The 23,528-nt window shown below is 36.3% G+C and overlaps 1 long non-coding RNA gene across 1 annotated transcript; it reads right to left on the bottom strand.

Annotated features, from left to right (window-relative positions):
* Nucleotides 1-2,980: 2,980 nt before the first annotated feature.
* Nucleotides 2,981-21,340, bottom strand: LOC107728498 (uncharacterized). Its single transcript, XR_001638478.1, has 4 exons — nt 21,243-21,340; nt 10,383-10,386; nt 8,288-8,290; nt 2,981-2,992 (listed from the first exon to the last, which is right to left on the bottom strand). It is a non-coding gene; the product is annotated as an uncharacterized LOC107728498 (long non-coding RNA).
* Nucleotides 21,341-23,528: the final 2,188 nt, after the last annotated feature.

Below are 23,528 nucleotides of genomic sequence, written 5' to 3'. Positions count from 1 at the left end.
GTTAAGCTCTTTAAACAGATAACCACTGCGTCTATCTACCTTGGGGAGCTTGTAAGATGATCTGGCGCAGTTAGCCTAACTTATCCTGCTGGGTTTGCGCAGCTATTTAGCAGTGTCTAATTTCAACAGCTTTTAATATCACACACTTCTGTTTGTCTTTACTAATTAAAATAATACATCCACATTAACCTAATCGCTTAGAGGAAGTGATGTAATAGAGCACAGGCAGTATTACCCGTGAGGTTTCACAGTTTCATAGTTTTGTTGCCAGCAGGCAGCAGTCAGCAGTCAATGAAGACAAGATCTAAACGTGCTTATAGTTTTGTTTTTTTTGTTTTTTTGTTTTTCCTGGAAAGAAAAGAGAGGAAAGTGTATAATACAGAATACTGCAAAAATCAAAATTTCTGTTTAGATATGAGTTAAAAAATGAAATTTCCAGATCACACAGGACTATTTAAAATAGAGGGCACAAAGGTGATGCAAAAATAAATAAATATATAATATTAATATATCAATCATTTGTAATGTATAATATAAAAAAAAATATTGATTAACAATGCTTTTTCTTTTTTTGTAGATATAAGCCTATAGCATAGTTTTGTATGTGTAGAAGAGATAGGGAGGGAGAGAAAGGCAAGTCTTCCTGTCTAGTGACTGCTTTTGAAGTTGTTAATTAAACCTGCAACCATCTGGTTCCTCGATGATCTACAAGGGGAAATCTCAGCAATGAGTGAGATAAGTGGACCGACTGCATGAATAAATAAACAAACGGACGAATAAATAAGTGAAGTGGATGGATACCCAGTCTTAGTTCTTTTGTTTTTGTGAAGGAGAAACATGAAACCTCATTAGTGCAATTTCCATCTTCTGTCTTACCTTGGAGATATTTATTCCTTGTGTGCTTGTGTGTGTGTGCAGCTCTGCATTTAAAAAATGCCTTTGATAAAAACAAATATATATATTATTAAGAGGTGTTATTATAACAGGATAGAGTCGTATATGTGCTTAATACTACCTTATAGTGTCAATTAAATCTACATATTTGCATTACACACTGAGTGTCATTTTGTGATATATGTATTATTTATAGCCTCACATATTAGATTCTTAATATATGTAGTCTTTTTTGCTTCTGTATTAATAGTATTTTTATTTACTTCACTTTTATTGCCATGTTGCGCAGGCAGAGTGAATAAATAAGATTTAACCCACATGAATGTTCATGAGTGAGGTTCCACTCATGCATTTTTCATTTTATTAAATACCCACACAGTGTGTTCATGAAGTGTAATCAGGACAGGGATTATGAAAACCTTCAGAATGATCATATTAATGCTGACACCGAAATCCCTGGAAAACGCAAAAGTGGAAGAAATGAATGTTGAGTGCCGATGACAGACTGCTGTGTGATTGTGTCATCTTTTTGTCTTTTATTTTCTGTGCGATAAGATTAATTTTTACTGTAATATTTTTTATGAGGTGCCTAACATTATACTACAATAAATGTGAAGAACAATGAATATCTTATTAAATATTTGTGGTTGCTGGTGATGTGGACTGTGAAGTACCCCAAATCTGCTGCTTCGGTCTCTCTGCAATAATTCCTTGGCCCCTTGTCATTCCCTATAGTTACATTATCTAAATAAAATAATTTACTAAGATATGACCAGTAATTGACCCAATATGCCAGCCAGGCCAAAATTATAGATATTTAGAGATTATACAGTATGTGGTAAATGGCTCATAACCGTGCACAGTTAAAGCACTTACTGGACAAATTCTTTCATTTGTGGAACATAAAAGATGTTGAATAATATTCTTTTAAATTTGTTCGTTCGTTCGTTTATTTGTTTGTCAAACAGATTTGGAATAAAATGAAGGTCATTCATTCTTGGGTCATTCTATATATATTCATTCTTGGGTCATTATATATATATATATATTGGAAGTAATGGTTTGCCTCATTACTTGGCAACATTAAATAGACTGATGATTATTATTTAGGTTTTGTTTTATTTCAGTTTTATTTATTTATTTTTTTATATTGTTACGAATGGATTTGTGTGTTGCTAGGGAAACGGCATATCATTTGTTCGTGTGCGCGTGCATAGGTCTTTCCCTGTGTTTTTCTTTGTCTTTCCCTCTTTCATTCTAATTGATTACTGGTGGAGCTGATTAGGAGGACTTAGCTGGTTGGTGCCATCCGGTGGAAGGAATCGTTGGCTCCCTGCTCTCCTGGTGTCTTCGTTGTTAACACTGTTGTTCCCGTTGTGTAACGTGTGTTGGAGAAAGGATCGCTAACTTAGACATTTGTTGTCAACCATTGAATTAAGTAACAGTTTAGTTGTACCTTATGCCTGCTACGTTCGATCGCTTACTTCCTGGACCTTGTTTAAGTGGAGCTTGGTAGGGAGGGGGGTGCCTGTTTGTTTTGTTCGTTTTCTCCTGTTTATGTTAGCAGGTAGGTAAGAACTTGTATTTTATTTGTTATCTGATTTCTAGGTTAGTTTGTGTACAGTAGTAGTTTTGTTTATTGTAATTGATTTTGGCAAATTGCCCCTCCCGAAGTTTATGATGCTCTTTTGTTTATCCTTATTTAATAAACTTACTTTTATTTGCACCTAAATAAGTGTTTTGTGGTTGAGAAACTTTGAGAGTGAGAGCGGGGACCCCAGGGATCTTTCCTAGATGGATCCCTGTTAATTGTCATGGACCAATTTATTTCTCTTTGAGTAGGGATTTAACATCCATCCGTGTCAAATGGGGGCTCGTCTGCTTGTTTTTTTTCCCCCCTTCTCTGTTATGTCAATTTGTTTGATTTAACAAGTGGAAGTTTGTCCGCCTAGTTGACTGTTTTCTCGTTTATTATCTAGTTTCGTTTTTTTTATTAACGAATGTCTAAAATGTACCATTATTGGTCTTTTTTCAGTGGGTAACAATTGTTCTTATTAATCAATTAAATTCAATTAAATTCAAGTTTATTTGTATAGCGCTTTTCACGATACAAATCGTTGCAAAGCAACTTTACAGCAAATTAAGTTTCTACAATATTTAGTGGTAGCTTATCAGTGGTGACTGTCAGTTAATGTACATATGGCAGAAATGTACGGAAAAATCAATTAAAGACGTAATCAAACAGACAATGAACACTATTAACAGCAATTATTAAATGATGCAATCAAACTTATAGCAAAATATGGTAGTTCTGTATGTTGTTTCAGGGTTGGCATCATCTGAGGTCCTCTGAGGGGTTGGCATCATCTCTTCTCAGGTGTTCTGGATCCAGACTGAAGCATGTGTAAATCCTAGTTACCACGGGAACACAACTTTTTCTAAAATTTTAGACATAAAAGGAAGATTTGAGATGGGTCTGTAATTTTCCAGTTCACTAGGATCTAGTTGTGGTTTCTTAATAAGAGGCTTAACGGTAACACTTTATTTTGATGGTCCCTTTTGAACATTCTGTTGACGATAAGTAACATTACACCTACATGTCAACTAACTCTCATTTGAGTATTAGTAGACTGTGTGCTTAATATCTGCTAACTCTTTATTGTGATGGTCTCCCAACAGACATTCTACTGACTACAAGTAAGTTTGCAAGTACATGTCAACTTAATCTAACCCTAACCCTACCAGTCTACTAATACTCTACAAACACTCTAGTGAGACTTAGTAGATATGTAGGTGCAACGTTACTTATAGTCAACAGAATGTGTTAAAGGGACAAACAAAATAAAGTGAAACCAAATATTCTTTACATACTGGCCTTGTATAGCTTACATATTCATGTATTTCATTAGACAAAAGCATATGGATGGCATTTTGTGTAAGAACTTTAATATGAGGGCAGCCTGTTCTCATTTCACAGTCATTTCACAATACATTATTATGCATAAAAAAATTATGTAGTGGAAAACTGGCAAACACAGATGAGAAATTGTTCATAGAGTGAGGTGTACAAATGATCAAGAGCTGATGAGTGTGTTAAGCTTAATGTGTAATAAATAATGTATTTGTATTACATTTAACCCTAAAATCAATTGTAACGTCTATGAAACCAACTTACTAAAGATCACATTTTTTTTTTACTGGGAACAAAGCAAAGCAAAGCAGATAAGTTATAGGGCATATGCTTGAGTATAAGCTACATACTGACGAGGAAAAAAATAAAAGAAAGAAAAAATTAAATGTAATCGTGAACAAATATTAATAAAAATATTTAACCAAATGCTTTTGTAGAGTGAATATATTTATATATGTATTTGTATGGTACAAAACAGTGTTACACTTTAATTAATTTGCACTTAATATAATTTGCAATTACATGTCAGCTTTCATTAGAGTAGCTTTTTCACTAGCTTTCATTAGAGTATTAGTATACTGTTAGATTAGGTTAGGGTTAGTAGAATAAGTTGACATGTACTTGTACTTGATGTACAGTCAGTAGAATATGTGTTGGGGGACCATCAAAATAAAGTGTTAGAAGATTAAGCAGACATTTTACTAATACTCTAATGAAAGTTAGTTGATATGTTGAATGTCTAAAGTGGACTATCAAAATAAAGTTTAACCCAAAACAGTTATACATATTCATTATTCATTAAGGGAACAAAACAAGTGTCTACTCTCTTTATGGTTTTATTAGTGAGTCATTGAAACATTCACTAATTCATTCATGAACGCCCAGCAATTGCTTTGTTTGGAACTATTTTCTTTGGTGGAGCTAAAATACACAAACTAACTGACAATATGTGTCCAAAAATGTATGTAACTCGATATTAACTTACTGCTTATTATATATGTAGGCCTATCAAAGCTATATCATCATGATATTGTTATCTTGTTATATGTTTCACAGGGATGTGAGAAGTTGCACGCAATGAAATTTGTCAAACAATGACCATAAAGTTCCCATCACACACAACTCGCACCTATAAACACAATTAGATTGGTTACACACAGAGAAACAAACAACACAAAGGCCCAATTTTACCATAGAACTGCTGCTGTGGCAGAACTTCCACCTTGTCTATTTATAGCAGTCATTTTATGTGCAGTAAGCACACAATTGAGGCTTAGTGGGCAATCAAGTAACCATAATAATATGTGTTTGTTTACAGAATGGGGCTGAGGAATGAGGAGCCACACAGGAGACACTATAAACCATGTGAAACAGGGTGCTTTGGAAAACACGACAACCTCGCACTTCACAGCGCCAGTGCGGTACTAAATAGCCTTGACAGCATAATGGACATATGTGTGTGAATAGATATTTTTAAATCCACAGTGTTCACTAAATGTTACTTAGCCAAGTTTGTCTTTAGAAGTAAGGGTTGCATAGCTGGAATATTAAGTCTGTGAATGTTTGAGACATTGTGTAATATATTAAGTCTACTGGTGGACAAATATGCTCCTAATTCTACCAAAGTTATTCTCATTTGGTTCTCTTTAACCCTGCCTAAGATTCTTAAAAAGTAGCACATTATGCATTAAAGAGTTTAGACTTTTAATTCAACATGAGCTGGTATTTGCAACCCATTTTACTTCTGTAATCTATATTTCTATGTGAAACTATTTTCAATGAGAAAAAATGTAGGGCAAGACTAGATTTGTATTCCCTGAGAATTGTTTTAATCGTTAAAAGTGGGCTTTGTGTACCAAAAAATCTGAGGACTTGGAGATGTCAGTCAAAAATAAAATTGGTTTCAGAAGCAGGGAAGCCATATGTTTACTAATTTTCACCCTGGATGAAAAATTTTTTGGGATATTTTTGGGGTCCAAACACACCTTATTTGTTATTTGATATCAATCCAAAGCAGATGGATGGGCTATCTCATGCAAGGATCGTGATTGAGAAAGGATTTCATCCTGGTTTGAGGTCATCTGGTAACACCTCAGTCCTTTTTGAAGTGACAGATGAGGTCAGAAGTGAGAATGATTTTATTCCATGTTGAGACTGTGACACTGAGGGAAGGATAACGTAGTGCTACCTTTCCAAAGAAATGATTAGTAAAAGTGTGATCTACGGACGTCCAGGTGCCAGGGGTGCATCTATTTAATTCCTATACTAAAAATGTATAAAAGATCGCCAGGCTATTATTTGGCAACATGTTTCTGATGTTGCTATCAAATCATTGTGGATTGCAGTCATTTACCATCCATCTATTCGCTTCCCAGCGCCACTTCCGAATAAAAGTGGCATCTGATTTTGACTTTCAAAAGAAGCGATGGATCCTCCCAGAGGTCATTATCCTGCCTGCATGAAAGCAGGACCCCATAGATGGCGTACTGCAGCTTATTGAGCTTTTCAAGGGTACGGGACAGCATGGTCAGATGATCACAGACCGCACTCCTAAACAGCCTATTTATATGAGGCTAATTAAACCACAAAGCTCTGAAGCAGACAGCAACTTCATTTCTTTTCTCGGTGTGTACCCACATGTTAAGGGTTAGAGCAGCTGTGTTAGGATTCACCCCCATTAATGTTCTACCACCTCGTGTTAGAAATCCCCACATGATACTGTTCCCTCTTGTTCATGGGCAGATGCAAGTTTTTGAGTCATTCTTTTTCTATTTTTAAAGTGTAAATTTGACAGGAAGCAACTGTCATACAAACTGTTTGCCAACATGCTCAAAGAAACTCAATTACAGTGGGACTTGTTACTTGTTGATTCATGACAGTCAATATTGCAGCATTTCCATAGCCTAAAAATACATCAGTGTAAACTCGATGTTCGCTTTACTTTTGTAACTATTGACTTCAAAAATCCATTGAATCTAACTAGCAGAGCCATGTTTAGCTCACAGAATGCTGTGAATCCAATGGGCCTCTTTAATAAAAAACTAATAATTCTACTGTCTTGCTGATCAGAAAGCTAGTTCTCTTAGAGCCGCATTCATGACTCTGAGAACTGAGAAAGTGACAGTGTAATTCTGCAGTACTGGCAGCAGGACTTAAATGATTTACTAAAACCCAATAAATCTTAAAAGTCCTGGAAGGACTGATATCGACTGAGTGACTACTCCAAGATGACAGGCAGTAGTTTTTGAGGAATTTTGATTTTGATAACATGTTGGGCTCTTAATGTTAAATGTCAGTGGCCTTTAATCAGCTTTACTGCCATGAGATCACAAACTTGTGGTTCAACAATTTTATATCCGGCTATAATTCTAGAGGTCAGGCTGTGGATTAACCACAAACTTTATATGATACCTAAGCGTTAATATTTAATGTTTAGGATATGTGCAAGATACGTAAAAATAGTGTTGTAGTCAATGCCTTATGTTTTTCTTGTAATTGTTCTTTTTGAGGACATTCAATTTTCTGCATTTTTAATTGAATTAACTAGAATTATTATTTTTTTACTTATTTGTTTGTTTGTCTACTTATAATCTTTCTATGTGGCTAAATTGTTTGTGAGAATTTTTGAGTGTACTTAGAGTTTAAATTAATTTAAAAGTTTAAAAATTAATCAATTTTATGTAAATTCTAGATTTATATAAAAAAGTGCTAAATTATGGCACCAAAATTGGCAATTTATGCAAATATTTATAACTGCTACTTTCCAAACCAATAAGTAAATTATATCTATTAATCTGTTAGTATACTTTAAAATATCTAATATTATAGAAAGAGGTACAAAAATGAACAGCATTTGTCTATGTAAAAATAAAATAAAAAATTAATTAATATCGTTTAGAAGATCAAATGCTTTTTATACATTTGTTTTGTCATTACTTAAATTGCTAAAAAATATTAAAAGTTTTTCCTTTCTCCACTAGATTTTATACTTTGTATTTTCAGCAAATGTTTCTTCATTCTATCTGTGAGCCTGAAGCAAAAATTAACAATTCTGATAAGCAACAACATTCTGAACTGTTTAGCGCTGCTATTGTTATAATAGATGCTGTTCAACATAAAAGCATGCTTTCCTGTTCCTGTTAACACCTAGACTCAAGCACAAAATAGATGCAAATGCTCTTACCATGAGTAGTGTAAAAATTGCACCATTTTATACTAAGAAATGCTGACAAGGATGTTCAATAATCTGAATTATAATGCAGAATGAGGTCAGTCTCCCATTGAGCGACTCCCATTTGTCAGTTCCTCAATGATCACAGTGCCCATAGTCCAGCATTTTTAAGGAGATCTCTAGGAAAAAATATAAAAGGGAGAAACAAAACCGATGAGAAAAACTAGAATAATTTCTGTGCTGATTAAGAGGCCTGTGCCTCGGTATGCAAATATAACTTTTCGAGTATGTACACGACTGAGAGGGTTGACATGCTGTGAGATGCACAATGCATTTTCAATTCTTTAAAGAAATTTCACATGGGCCTCACATTTAGCCAAAGTAAACTCATTTAAATTAATCTACACAAGTCGCGCTTAATGTCATATCCAATGATGTGTGTTGAGATATTTAGTATGACAATAAATGTAGCCTGATTTGGTTATATGTCTTTTCTTATTTAACCATAATCATGATATTGTAACTGTGGTGTGTTGCTCACTTTTCCATGAACAGTCGTGCATCAATCAAAACTAGGATTAATGAAATTCAATAATAACGGCAATCACATTTAACAGTAAAGGCTTGTATTTGAATGTTCTTTTCTTTATGAAGAATTATAAACGTGTGTTTGATGTGATTTAGCCAATGCACATTTGTTCAAAAGCCTGGCAGAGTGATCACAAGATGCTAGGCAAAAGTTTTGTGTTGTTTACAGAAAGGCTGCGCGTTCACATCTTTTTTTCTGTTAATTATCATGTTGCGCTGCATGTCTTTTTCTTCAAAGCACCAACTTAGAATGCCTAATGATGGTTTGATTGCTTGTGTTACATGATAAAATAAATAATCTTGCTTACCTGATGTAATAGATTTAATGCGAGTGCGGTTCGGGTCGCGACTCGCGGTCTTTATGTCAAACGGTTCTCGTCTGGTACAGAATTAAATTAGTGCTGCTGTCAGATAATGGGTCGGGTGTTCTGTTAAGTACTGCTGGTGCACGTTTACCAAACAGGACCCGTGCGGGCTTTAAACTGTATTTGGTTTTAGCCAGGTTTCAGTCAAGCAGAGTACATCAAAACTAATTTCTGTTGTTGTTCTTAAGGTAAAATATAACCTATAATCTTGTTGTTCTTAAGAAGGTAAAAAGCATTGAGTAAATATGGAGCTAGATATTGGAGCATTTGTTTCTAAACCTAGTATCCAGCAATTTAATGCATTTTGTAAGAAAGTGCAAAAAATTGCTGAAATTTTGAATATTTCTGTATCAAGTTCGGCAGCTAAGAAAGTAATTAAAGCTGAAGTGTATGCTAAACTTGTCGAGCAAGGTTTATTGTCTGCAGAAACTGATTTAGAGGGTGAAGAGGAAAAAAGTGATGGATTAGAGATGGGTGGAACAATTGCTTTTCCCTCATCTAAATCAGACCCTTTGCTTCTTTTTAAATTAAAAGAGCTAGAATTGCAGATTAAACGACAAGAGTATGAGAATCATAGATTACATTTGCGTGAAATTCTTCATGAAGAAAAAGACAAAGAAAGAGAGCATGCGCGAACTGCTGTTTCACCTGCTGTAACTTCTACGCATGTAAGTGTGCCTTAAACTGATCAGCCTGAAGATAATGTTATACATAGGCCTGCTGCTGTAATTCCATTTGATCCTAGTAAGCATATTAAGCTTGTACCACCGTTCCGTGAGTCAGAAGTTGACGCTTATTTTATTGCATTTGAGCGAATTGCAACTAAGCTTAATTGGCCAAGAGATATGTGGGCGTTAATGCTGCAGTGCATTCTACTAAGTAAGGCACAAGAAGTATGTTCTGCTTTACACATCGAAGAATCTCTTAATTATGACGTGGTAAAAGCTGCTGTTTTGAGGGTTTATGAACTTGTTCCTGAAGCATACAGACAGAAGTTTCGTAGTTACACCAAATCAACGAAGCAAACGTTTGTGGGTTTTGCACGTGATAAAAAAAAATGTTGTTAGAAAAATGGTGTGCTGCATCTAAAACAACTACGTTTGATCAGTTGCAAGAACTGTTTTTGTTAGAGGACTTCAAGAACTGTTTGTCAGATAACTTAGTAACTTATCTTAATGAGCAAAAAGTGAATTCCCTTTCAGCTGTGGCAGTGTTAGCAGATGAAGATATGCTTACTCATAAGACTGCCTTTTCTTCTGCTACAGGTCAGAATTATGGTACGTCAATGTTTTCGAATACTGAGAAACATTCAATGTTTTCTATGAAACCTGTGGCGTGCTCTGCAGAGCAGCGTAAGGAACAGGGTAAGAGCTCTGAGAGTAAAAGAGTTGGTTTTTATTGCTTAGACCCTGGTCATCTGATTGCTGACTGCAAAGCTTGGAAGAAGAAGAACATTGCTGTGAAACCTAAAAGTGTGGCCGATGTTGTTTGTGAACCGATGGTTAATGTTGAGAACTGGAGTTTTTCGGATGTCTCTGCCTTTACTCCTTTTGTATTCAAGGGTAAAGTAGCAATTTCTCCTGATTCTATAGTGAGATCCATCTCTATTTTGAGAGATACTGGAGCAACGCAGTCGTTCATCCTTGAAGGTGCGTTATCTTTGTCAAATGAAACTTATGTTTTCGTCCGTGGAATTGAGTTTCATACTGTTCATACTGTGTTCCTGACGTCTGATCTAGTTTCAGGTCCTGTAAAAGTGGGAGTACATCCAAGACTGCCCGTAGAAGGTGTGAGTTTAATTTTAGGAAACGACCTGGCTGGTGGTAAGGCGTTTCCTCACCCTATTGTGACAAACACTCCTGTTTGTGATGTGGAGCTTGTTAGTCAATTCCCGTCAACGTTCTCAGCGTGCGTAGTTACTCGTGCACAAGCACGTAAAAATTAGTATGTAATGGACCTGTCTGATACTTTTCTTGCTTCTGCAGATTCCCCCATTTAACTGACCCTATCTGTACATCCCGGTGTGGTTAAAACAGATAGTGAGAGAAAGTTTACTGGTCAAGAATCTTCTTTGACAATGGGAAGAAATCAACTTGGTAAAGCCCAGAAATCTGACGCTTCCCTGACACGCTGTCTTGAGGCAGCGAAGAAAGGGGAAGTAGAGGATGCAGATGAGGTGCAATATTTTTGGGATAGAAGTGTATTGATGCGTAAGTGGTTGTCTCAGAATGCTAAAGAATCTGGTTTAAGTCCAGACTACCAGATTGTTTTGCCTTCAGGTTATCGAACCACAGTTCTTAAACTTGCTCATGATCATTCATTATCTGGTCATTTGGGCATTAATAAAACGTTCAAGCGAGTGGCTAAGTGCTTTTATTGGCCTGGTTTAAGATCCGCTGTATCAAGATACTGTCGTTCATGTCATACTTGCCAACTCGCTGGCAAACCCAATCAAATCATTCAGCCAGCTCCTTTGCAGCCTATTCCGGTGATGGGAGAGTCATTTGAGTGTCTTATTCTAGACTGTGTTGGCCCTTTGGCAAAGTCAAAAGCTGGTTACCAGTATATTCTGACGTTATTGTGCGCGACAACATGTTTCCCTGAGGCAGTGCCATTACGTAATCTTAAAGCAAAAACGATTGTGAAAGAATTTATTAAATTTTGCTCAACATTTGGTCTACCTCGTGTGATTCAGATGGATCAAGGAATACATTTTAAATCTAAAGTGTTTGAACAAGTGTTGAATGGAATTTCTGTGAGTCACGTAGTGTCAAGCGCGTATCATCCGCAATCACAGGGAGTTCTCGAGCGATTTCACCAGACACTTAAATCGATAATGCAAGCTCACTGTGCTGAGTCTGGTAAGGACTGGGCTGATGATCTTCCTTTGCTCTTATTTGCGATAAGAGAAACCGTTCAAGAGTCATTAGGTTACAGTCCTGTGGAGCTCATTTTTGGTCTCACGGTTCGTGGCCCGTTGAAGTTATTAAGTGAAAAATTGGTTGCTGATAACGTTCCGCTTGTTCCTGTGTCCGAATATGTTACTTCTATTCGTGAACGCCTTCGCAAGGTATGTGAGAGAGCGAGAATGAATTTGGCAGAGTCTCAGGCTGATATAAAGGAGTATTATGACCGTAAATGTGTGGCTCGTTCATTTCAGCTGGGCGAGTCAGTGTTGGTGTTATTGGCTACGCCAGGTTCTGCTTTGAAACCAAAATTCTCAGGTCCTTATACAGTGACGAAGAAATTGTCTGACACAAATTATTTGATTTGCATGCCTGATCGTTGAAGAAAGTTGCGATTGGTTCATGTTAACATGATAAAGTCTTATGTGAAGGATGAGTCTGCGTCAGCTGCACTTACAGTTAAGTCAAGTGCCGTTGTTGCGTTTCTGCCTGTGGCAGTTGATGATGTTGCTGAACAGGAGTTCTCCGTGCCTTCTGGTCGATTGTCGAACTCTATAATATTGAATGATTTAGATGTTCATTTAAGTCATTTAACTCCGAATCAAAGCAAAGGTATCGTTGCGATAATTGAAGATTCATGTTCACTCTTTCGTGATATTCCGTCACAGACTACAGTACTTTAGCATGATATCGATACGCAGCCTATAAAGCAGCATCCTTATCAGCTTAATCCTAAGAAACGTGAGTTGATGAAAGCAGAGGTCGAGTACTTTTGCCAAAATAACTTTGCGAGTCCCAGTCAGAGTGTGTGAAGTTCGCCTTGCTTGTTAGTCCCCAAGTCTGATTCGTCAGTTTGTTTTTGCACAGACTATCGTAAAATCAATGCAGTTACTAAACCTGATTCTTTTCCACTTCCCCATATGGAAGACTGCATTGATCGAGTTGGTCCTGCAAAGTTTGTAACAAAATTAGATCTTCTAAAGGGATACTGGCAAGTACCCCTTACTCCGCGTGCCTCTGAGATTTTGGCTTTTGTGCTTTAAAGGGATAATACACCCCAAAATGAAAATTCTGTCATTAATTACGCACCCTCATGTCATTCCAAACCCGTAAGACCTCCGTTCATCTTCGGAACACAAATTAAGATATTTTTGATGAAATCGGAGAACACTCTGTCCCTGCATAGACAGCAACGCAACTGAAATGTTCCCAGACCCAGAAACGTAGTGTAGGGTATCAGAGCGAATCAGACATTTGAAGATTTGATCAGATTGGTGTTGAACAACCCAAAGAGCCGAATTCCACAGACAGGCCCAAGGCACCAGGATGTTCGTAAATCAGATCCTGGTGCCACGAGTCTGAAGCAAGCCTAACCAACCTACTCTTTCACAGAACAGCTTGCAACATTAACACAAAAGAACAACAGGAGATTGTCAAATTTGGGGCAAGTAACCAAGAATAATGGTCAAAGACACAGCATATCATGACCATCTCATGAGGAAAATCATTAGTAGAAACTGCGTTGGGTGGTTTCCCCCACCTAGAAGACAAAGACCAGACTGAGATTCCTTATGAGACCTTACAACCTCTGATCTTCACAGAACATGTCCTTATGTCTTGTGTTTTAAGCTAACAAGTTAATGTCTTAACTGCCGATCTTGTTACTGTGCTAATAAATAGTGTTTTCACTATATTTTGGATATTAATATCCATGCAGAATTGATGTTATACGGCTCGTTCAATGAATCGCCTGCCGACTCAGTGATCAGCCGTAAAACAGTGATTCTGCTACTGTTGCTTTTAGGGAACAATTAATTTCTTAAAGTTTTTATTTCCGTTAGAATTATTTCCAGTTACCCCTTGTTTTCTTTTCAATCAAGCCTTTTCATGATCTCTCCATGTCTGCATCCATCTACAAATCCATCCATTCCACCCTATTTCTTCCTGTAGCTCTCTGTTTTTCAGTGGTGCTATTCTTTTCTGTGTGACACTTTGATTTCCGTTCCTTTATTGACCCTCCGCCCATCAGCGTGCTCCTACACACTGAACAAACACACACAAACACTCAGGCGCCATTTTAAGTGCTTCCCACAGGTCTCACAAATTTCATATCAGATCACAACGGTGGTGTACAACAGCAGCGAGTCCCCGGTGCATTGAGTGCAAAGAGAGTGCGACCTCAATATCCTCCTGAAATAGCAACACACATTTAATATGGTCAAGAACTTAGGCAGGTTGAATTCATATGAGAGCACTTTCACTTTGCTTATCGGTTTCTGTGTCAACTCAAACGCATACGTGTGTCGAATGTGTCGCTTTTGACCTATAACCTCACAATTCTTGTGGATAAGAGCTTGTATTTGTCTGTACGTCTTGTATCTCTCTCTGAAACTATTGGCACCTGCTTTGCTCGGGGCTCTGGATGGCAGCCATGTTGGATTAGGGTGCCGTTTTTAATTATCAGCTTCTCTCAATTTTTCTCACTCCATCCTTATCAGCTCTCTCTCACATCACTCTTCTTCTTCTTCTTCTTTTTCATTGTTATCTTCCACATTCCTTTGAATCAGTGTCTTTCAGCTCTCTCCTTTCATTAATGGGTGCTCCTTTTCCTACGTTTGCTTTTGACCCTGCGAACTTTAATTAAATAAACTTAATTTTCACATTCTTAAAAGTCTAAAAACAATGTCCACCAATATACAGTTTGTACAGTATTTTTAAAAGCTTGTGATCAGTGAGATTTTTTAAATGTGCTCTTTTTTATATATAAATCTCATGTTCACCAAGGCTGCATTTATTTGATCAAAAATTCAGTAAAAACAGAGATGAGATAATCTAAGATATTATTTCAATTTAAAATAACTGTTTTCTAGTTATTTATATTTATACAGGAATGTATTCCTGTGATTACAAAATAAAAATTTCAGCAGCCAGCGTCTTTATTTATTTATTTATTTTGCAGTGTAAAAGTATTTGTCACTTATGGACAATTGAATGCCTCTTTGCTAAATAAAATAAATAATTTAATTAAAAAATTAAATAATGAAATCTTCTTAACCTCAAAATGTCCAATGGTATGGTACCAGCAGAGAATTAAATTCAAATGTTGTATTTTTTTAATATTTTTTTCTTGTTTTTAATTAATCTCAAACTATATATACAGTAGTTAACAATTCAAGTCGATCTAAAAAGTTTGTCAAAGTTGTCCTAAGACAAGAACGCGTTTTAGGTTTTAGGACAACTTTGATAATAGGTTTTGATCCACCTCAAATGTTGATTACTGTAGTTTTTTTTTTTTTCCAAAACAGCAGCAACAAAAAATGACAAAATTATTTTTTTTATTTACTTGTTTATTTGTTTGTTTGTTTGTCATCAATTTAATTCCTCTTTGTTAAATATAATAAATAATTTATTTTAAAAAAAAATGAAATAAAGAAATTTTCTTAACCCCAACATTTTCAATGGTATGGTACCAGCAGTATTAAATTCAAATTTTGTATTCTTCTTCTTCTTCTTTCATACTGTAGTTATGATGTTGTTTTCCAAATGCACACAATTAAATATGTTCTACCTTTCTGCATTATTTGACACAGTTGCATTGATTGTAAGTGAAACACTGACAGTATTCTGTTCACAAGTGATTTCTATTCTTTTTTATTTTTTATATTGTTCACATTCATATTAATGGTGACCCAGAAAGCATGTGTTCTGTCATGTATTTCAGCCTTCATACTGCGGAGACGGTTGTTTGTTTGTGCCAATCTTTTCCAATTGCAGTTCTGTCAGCTGTTTGTTTGCCACAAATCCACAACCTAAGATATTTGTACAGAAAACAGAACTGAAGAGGTGCTGTTCTTCTGAAATCGATTCCCTCTCTCTTCTTAAAAGCCTCTTCAAAACAAGTCATTCCCTTTGGTAAAGTCGCCTGCTACAGAGTTCGTTGTTTGCTATGTATCATAGGGGATCAAGCTCGAAATAGAACGTTGACATAGTCACACACTTGCACTGTAGATGTGAACACTTAAAACACACACAAACTTACAAGTGTGTCTACACAATGGGCGAGAAGGTGGATCAAAGATGGTCGTCTTAAAGCACAGTTCAGTGCAAAGCATTATGTGATATCAACAGAGCAATCCCAGTATGCGTAATGTCTGTAATATTTACTTTGCAAAATTAGGATCTTGCTAAAAATATATATACACTACTCACAAAAAGTTAGGGATATTCGACTTTCGGGTGACATTTCAGAATGCACCTAAAATGCCTTTACAGGTGCCTTTAGGTTCACCTTTACAGGTGAACTTAATTTGACCTTCTCTAAACTTTTGAATGCACATGTCCAACTGTTAAATGTTTCAGTACTTATTGCATAATATGCTGTTCTCTAACGAGGTGATTAACCGCAAAAATCACAACAAGTGTCTGATCCTTGAATTGACCACCAAATGTTCTGGTTCAATGACAATTTGTATTTAAACATTCCTCTTCATCATGCTGTTCACATTTTGACATCATGAAACCAAGACGACACCTAACAATTTATCAACAGTACCTGGCCATTGCGAAGCTTCAAACGGGATGTTCTCTAATGAAAGTCGATTCACATTAAGCATAAATGATGGCCGCCAACGCTGTTGGAGACGTCAAGGAGAATTCTATGCATCAGCCACTGTTGTCTGGTGTTACAGTCTGGGCAGGTGTGTCTAGTCAATACAGAACTGCCCTACACCTTGTGAATGGTACTGTGACAAGCCAATACTACCTGAATAACATCATTAATCCAGTCATTGTGCCTCTGCATGAGCAACACAGGCCTGATTTCATCTTCATGGATGACAATGCCCCAGCTCATCGAGGTCGCATCATCAGGGAACGGCTGCTGGAGGCTGTGGTACTTTAAATTGAGTGGCCTGCACTTTCTCCAGACCTGAATCCCATAGAAAACCTATGGGATCGGCTGAGTCGTTGTGTAGAGGGTCGTAACCCTGCACCCCAGAACCTCAATGACCTGAGGGCAGCCCTGCAAGAAGAGTGGAATGCCATGCCTCAGCAGACAATACGTCGACTTGTGTACAGCATGAGACGTCATTGTCCAGCTGTAATTGATGCTCAAGGACACATGGCAAGTTATTGAGACATTGACTTTTTTGTTGTGGTATACCCACCACTGTTGATAGCTTTTGTTTCAATAAATAGTTTGAGATGAAGAGATTACCTGATTTCATCTTCATGGATGACAATGCCCCAGCTCATCGAGGTCGCATCATCAGGGAACGGCTGCTGGAGGCTGTGGTACTTTAAATTGAGTGGCCTGCACTTTCTCCAGACCTGAATCCCATAGAAAACCTATGGGATCGGCTGAGTCGTTGTGTAGAGGGTCGTAACCCTGCACCCCAGAACCTCAATGACCTGAGGGCAGCCCTGCAAGAAGAGTGGAATGCCATGCCTCAGCAGACAATACGTCGACTTGTGTACAGCATGAGACGTCATTGTCCAGCTGTAATTGATGCTCAAGGACACATGGCAAGTTATTGAGACATTGACTTTTTTGTTGTGGTATACCCACCACTGTTGATAGCTTTTGTTTCAATAAATAGTTTGAGATGAAGAGATTACCATTGCATGCTTCTACTTAAATGCCCTACTTTCATGATATAATACCACTGTAGCATGAAGTACATTTTCCATAAATTTCACTCAAAAGTCGAATATCCCTAATTTTTTGTGAGTAGTGTATTACTTGCTAGATGCTAATGCTAACATGCTATCACTTGAAGCTTGCAACAAGGACCATGTCTTTGGTATTAAGACGCAATTTTATGGTAGTAGTTTATCTTAGTATTGGCTCACTGTCTTACTACATAATCAAAAGTGTGTACTTTCCCTCTGGTGAAGTACATTCTTCTGGTGTGCAATAAAATTATATGAATATGGATTTATTCTGTTCTCACATCCTCCTGGGAAGTCCCTACTTATGAGTTCGGAAGTCATAATTACAATGTGATGTCTGTTTTAAGTGATTTTGGTAGGAATAAAATGAATGTGTTGAGCAATTTCACATTTCTTTAGTCTTTTTTTCACTTGCTGACAAAGATAGGAAGCTTTTTTCTTACACTAATGCAACAAAATGAAGAGAAAAGGGTGTGCATTCGGTGTGTAATTGATGCTTTTTTTCATTTTGTCATTCTTGTGCATTGTCTTACAAGCTTATTGCCTGATTAACTGGCTGAATTAAAATATTTTCTGATGAGCTTTAGTGTTATTCTTTATTAACAATACATAAAACACATGCAAACTAAGTTGTTCATTCAACAATCACAATGAAAATATATGCCATGCATCTCTAATGGCTTCCTAATTATTGCTTGATTCACTGATTAATTTATTGATTTTTAAAGTTATTATTATTATTATTATTATAATTATTATATTTTATTGTTGTTGTTGGTACTGAAAATAAAAGGTTTTTATTTATTTGTTTTTATTTATTTATTTATTTGTTGTTGTTACTGTAAATGATAATAAAGGTTTATTCATTTATTTATTGTTGCACTATTATAATGTAAATAACAATTAAATGTTTCTTTATTATTATTGTTATTATTAATAACACTTAAATGTAAATTTTTATGAAAATATTTATTATTATTATTATTAATTACAATTAAACGTTATTTTTTATTCAAATGTATTATTATTATTATTGTTGTTATTATAAATAACAATTGCATGTTACTTTTATTAAATCTGTATTATTATTATTATTATTATTAATAATTGTAATTTTTTTATTAAAATATGTATTATTATTATTATTGAGAAAGTAAAACTTTCTTTCTTTCTTTCTTTCAGAACCTGACCTTCATTTGCCATTGCCATGATTTTTTTTCTTTCCTGTTAGTCCAGAAATTAAACTTTTAATTAGAAAAAAAGCATTCTGTTTTCAGGTCATTTTATGTTTTTAATCAAAAATTGTTTAATATTTTTTACATATATTGAATAAATGAATAGACCAAGTAGACCAACATCATGGCAACATTCAGGGGTGCTTCAAAGATGATAGACTTAAGAAAGGTACAACTGATTTGTCACTCACTTAAAGTTCTATATCAGAGAACAATGAAACCCCATTTTTTGCCATCACAGAAAAGCATACATACACAGAAACTTGTGAGTATTTGTTTTCACCTGATTGTGTGTAGCATATGTGAAAAGTGCTTTTGTGGAGAGTTTTGTGGGTAATGTGTAAATGAGGGTTTCACTAGGCTATTTAAATGGACAAGCTGTAGGTATCAGGCACCATTAGCTACCATTAGCTTCCCGCTATGAGAGCCCTCTACTTTCAAACAATTACAGCTCCAATAATCACCGGACCTGGCTCAAACCTCTGCTAACTTCTTCCCAAACTTTTAATTTCAGCAAGAAAAGGTCAGAGACTAAAGCTGCGATACAGCGGACTTTGCTTTATTGTGTTCAGTGAGAGCTGTAATGGCCGTTGATGTGGGTTTCCCAATTGGCTTTCCCAAGACTGAAGGTTTTCGAGTGTGTGGCCCACATAAACGGTTTCTAGTGTAGGACCTGTAACGCAGTTATTGCGAGGCCTATTGGACCTCTGGCTGCTTAATGGCTGCCATAGCTGTCAGTCAATAGGCCCTGTGTAGGCAGGGTCAATCCCAAGAGGCCACAAATGGAAATGGGTGTTTGAAGTACAATCACTTTGGTTGGTGCCTACTTTAGTAAACTGCTATATTAGTTCAGGAATACACACATATACATGTATGTATGCTAGCTGTCATTGTTGTAATTCATTTATGTTCATATATTTCTCAGTTTTGCCATTTGGTTTTAAATTGAGCATGTTGGAATGTTATTGCATATATGTTTATGCAAGGTAAACCATCTCGGTAATTTTAATAAAGGCAATGACATTTAAAAAAAGCTCTGTATTAGCTGAAGCTACAGTAGGAGAGAGAGAAGCTTTAATAACCAGATGTGTTTTGATGTTGATGCCGATTAGTGTGATGTTTGAAATATGCATCTATATTTTATTGGTTTATCATGTGGCGAGGTTGGAAACGCACACGTTTCTTCAAAAAGATGTTGATGTTTTAAATATAGATGTGAAAACCTCTGAGAAAAAGTTGAAGAAAGGAAAGAAAGTAAGGGGGCGTGATGACTGTGGTTCACACGAATAGTGTTCATTACTCCCTCACTAAAAAAAACAAAAAAAAAAACAGTTTTTATGGTAAATTAAAACTATTGAAAACTGCTAGAAAAATGCATATACATATACTTTTTGAACTTGTAATAGAAAATGTAAACACATTAGATGTAAAACATACCATAATACAATGCTAACATTGGTTTATGCTGGCCAAAGCTGTGTCCCAATTGGTGGATTTGATTACTATTTGTGGACATGCAAAGTACCATTGCTTGCATGTGTCTGTTGGGTGTCCGTTTGCAGTTTGCCCAAATATGAATATTCAGTACATCATCATCTCTACATGTATCTTAATGTCATTCCAAACCTGTGTGAGTTTCTTTCCTTAATGGAACATTTTAAAGAATGTCCATGCTGTTCTTTTCCATACAATCAAAATGAATAGTGACCAAGGCTGTCCAAGGTCCAAAAAGCACAAATGGGAATAAATGAATGTATGTATGTATGTATGTATGAATGAATGAATACATACATACATACATACATACTGATACTGTGCCAACATTTCTGTTAATTACAGAATGGTACTGTATATTGGTGCATGTATATTATACAACTTGTAATAACCATATATTCATTAGGTGATATATGTTAAAGGGTTAGTTCACCCAAAAACGAAAATTAGCTTGTGTTTTACTTACCCTCGAAGCATCCTAGGTGTATATGTCTTTCTTCTTTCAGACGAATCCAGTCGGAGTTATATAAAAAATTGTCTTTGATCTTTCAAGCTGTTTAATGGCACTCAGCGGGTGTTGCAGTTGAACAGTCCACAAGTCGTCAAATAAAGCTCGCGCATTCATAATAAAACGTGCCGCAGACGGCCCCGGGGGATGAGTAAAGGCCCCATGTAGCGAATCCATGAGAAAGATATTTTTGTAAGAAAAATATCCATATTTCAAACGTAATAAACACTTTTCTCTCACTTCCGTTATCTGTCATACGCGGATCCGTTCCGGCGGAAGGCGTATGACGTATGCGCAGCGCGCGCGCCTCTGAGATATGCAAGTCTCACGAGTTTGTTTAATAGGAGCAAAGGAAGCAAAGTTTCCTTACTTTAGCAAAGGAAAACCAGTCTCCTCTTGGTCTATATCGAAATCCTCCAACATGTTTCTTTGCAAATCCTTGGTTTGTACTTCTAAGTCGTGACTGGCGTTTTGTTTTGTTCTCTTTCCGCATTCGCCACTAATCAGGCAACGCCGACGTACTACGTCATCTGCCGGAATGGCTTCCGTGTATGACAGATACCGGAAGTGAGAGAAAAGTGTTTATTGTGTTTGAAATATGGATATTTTTCTTACAAAAACTCATGGATTCGCTACAAGGGGCCTTTATTCATCCCCCGGAGCCATCTGCGGTACGTTTTATTATGAATGCGCCAGCTTTATTTGACGACTTGTGGACTGCTCAACTGCAACACCTGCTGAGTGCCATTAAACAGCTTGAAAGATCAAAGACAATTTTTAATATAACTCTGAAAGAAGAAAGTCATATACACCTAGGATGCTTCGAGGGTGAGTAATCCAGTCGGAGTTATATAAAAAATTGTCTTTGATCTTTCAAGCTGTTTAATGGCACTCAGCGGGTGTTGCAGTTGAACAGTCCACAAGTCGTCAAATAAAGCTCGCGCATTCATAATAAAACGTGCCGCAGACGGCCCCGGGGGATGAGTAAAGGCCCCATGTAGCGAATCCATGAGAAAGCATTAAACAGCTTGAAAGATCAAAGACAATTTTTAATATAACTCTGAAAGAAGAAAGTCATATACACCTAGGATGCTTCGAGGGTAAGTAAAACACAAGCTAATTTTCATTTTTGGGTGAACTAACCCTTTAATATGCATGCCAAGTTCTGTCATGAAACTCTAGATGGTGCAAGCTGATGGGTCGTTAACACAAACTGATGATATTCACAGCGTTAAACTACTTGGCACAAGCTGATTGGTTCATGTTGCACACACAGCCAATGAACTTACTGCTTTACATTTTAAATGGCTAGTTAGCATTCACTAGAGCATTTCGCAGCATGCTTTCAGAGTTCCTCTGAAACCCTCCACATATAAATGATGTTAAACCATGTACATTTTTCACAATTTATGGTAAGATAACTAATTAACCAATTAACATTTTCACAAGATAATAAAGTTTTACTCCAGCATTTTACAGTCTTTTTATGTAAAATAAATAAATAACTAAATAAAGTGGTCATTAAAGTAGTCCATATACACCTTATTTTTCAAAGCGAAAGAATGAACTTCCGGTTCATTTGCCGCTGTTGGAAAATAATGAGAAGAATAACAACGTGCAGTAAACGGTAAAACTGTTTGCACTATAAACCAGTGTGTTCATAATTAAGATAATACATTAAAATAATATGGTAAGACACACCAATTTGCAATATCAAGCTGCACAATGAGCTGTTTTGTACAGCTAAAATTAGCTGGAAGCGAATAACACTGGAAGCCAGACCCATACAATTTACAAAATGTCGGCGCCTATACGGGATAAATAAGGTGGATAACTTGTGCACTATATTTTCCGAGTGTTCTGAAACCATACAATAGCCTTTTTTTAAGGATCAAAAAGTCATTATTCCCTGAAAATCTTGCTTAACAGACTTGGTCACCATTCACAATATTCAACACTGTTTGAACATATTCTAAATAACTCCTTTTGTGTTCCACAATGAAAAACATAATTGTGAAAGACACAGTTTCATTGTTACTAATGTGTTATCCCAGACAATAATAAGAATAATTAAAATATTGCATCTCAGAAGCTCGTAATCCACTTTTGTTGTCACACAAGTAACCCTCTTCCTAATGTTGTTTATGTCTCTTTCAGGCTGCCATTCGTGACGACTCCAGTTCACCTTTCTCAACTGTGGCGGAAGTCAAACGTCCAGCGTGTTCAGCGTCCCCCAATCCGTAGCAGCACTCCCGTGAGGGCCCGAGCCAGCATCGATCGCACAGGTCAAAGGTCACCCGTGTGGGACTTGTTAGCTGGAGGCTGCGTGCAGCTAAAAGGTGATGTTAAACACAATATCGATCCAACATCCCTCCCTGATAGAGAGAATAATGAAAGAAAGAAGAAATGAGCAAAAGAAAGGCACAAATGAGAGAGAAGAATAGAAGAAGCAAGAGAAACGGAGATAAGGAATGAGATGAGATGAAAGAGAAGATGGAATGAAAACTGGAGAACGAATTTGGCAACAAGAGAAGAATACAGAATATCGATTACAGGGAATGATACATAGCATAAAATTGACATTTCAGTATTATGTAACAAATCCAGACCCTTACAAAAAGTATTATGGTACAAGGGCAGTATGGGGTTTATACAACCATTATGCATACAACAACAACAACAACAACAATAGTTGTTGTTGTTATTATTATTATTATTATTATTATTATATAAAATTTGGTAACACTTTATTTTAAGGTGTCCTTGTTACATGTAATTACCATTAT

Source organism: Sinocyclocheilus rhinocerous, unplaced genomic scaffold (assembly GCF_001515625.1).
Source record: "Sinocyclocheilus rhinocerous isolate Xijiao unplaced genomic scaffold, SAMN03320098_v1.1 scaffold307, whole genome shotgun sequence".
NCBI lineage: Eukaryota > Metazoa > Chordata > Actinopteri > Cypriniformes > Cyprinidae > Sinocyclocheilus > Sinocyclocheilus rhinocerous.
The sequence above is the reverse complement of the archived record's forward strand: the minus strand, read 5'-3'. Positions and strand labels throughout refer to the sequence as shown.